The following is a 212-nucleotide window of genomic DNA, read 5'->3' on the forward strand; positions in this document are numbered from 1 at the left end:
GATAACATAAAATTAAAAAATATGTGTGGGACATCCACACAGTTGAGAGCACACACGCACACCCGTGCATACACACATAATGCCTAAATTTATGTCCCTAAGATGGAAACGGAATCACTATAATGGGAGAGAGGGAAGGATATTACTGATTAAAACAAGGTTTTCTGTCCAGAATATACAAAAAATCTGTATAAATCTCTAAAGAAAAAAAC

Source organism: Galeopterus variegatus, unplaced genomic scaffold (assembly GCF_000696425.1).
Source record: "Galeopterus variegatus unplaced genomic scaffold, G_variegatus-3.0.2 Scaffold41153, whole genome shotgun sequence".
Classification (NCBI taxonomy): Eukaryota; Metazoa; Chordata; class Mammalia; order Dermoptera; family Cynocephalidae; genus Galeopterus; species Galeopterus variegatus.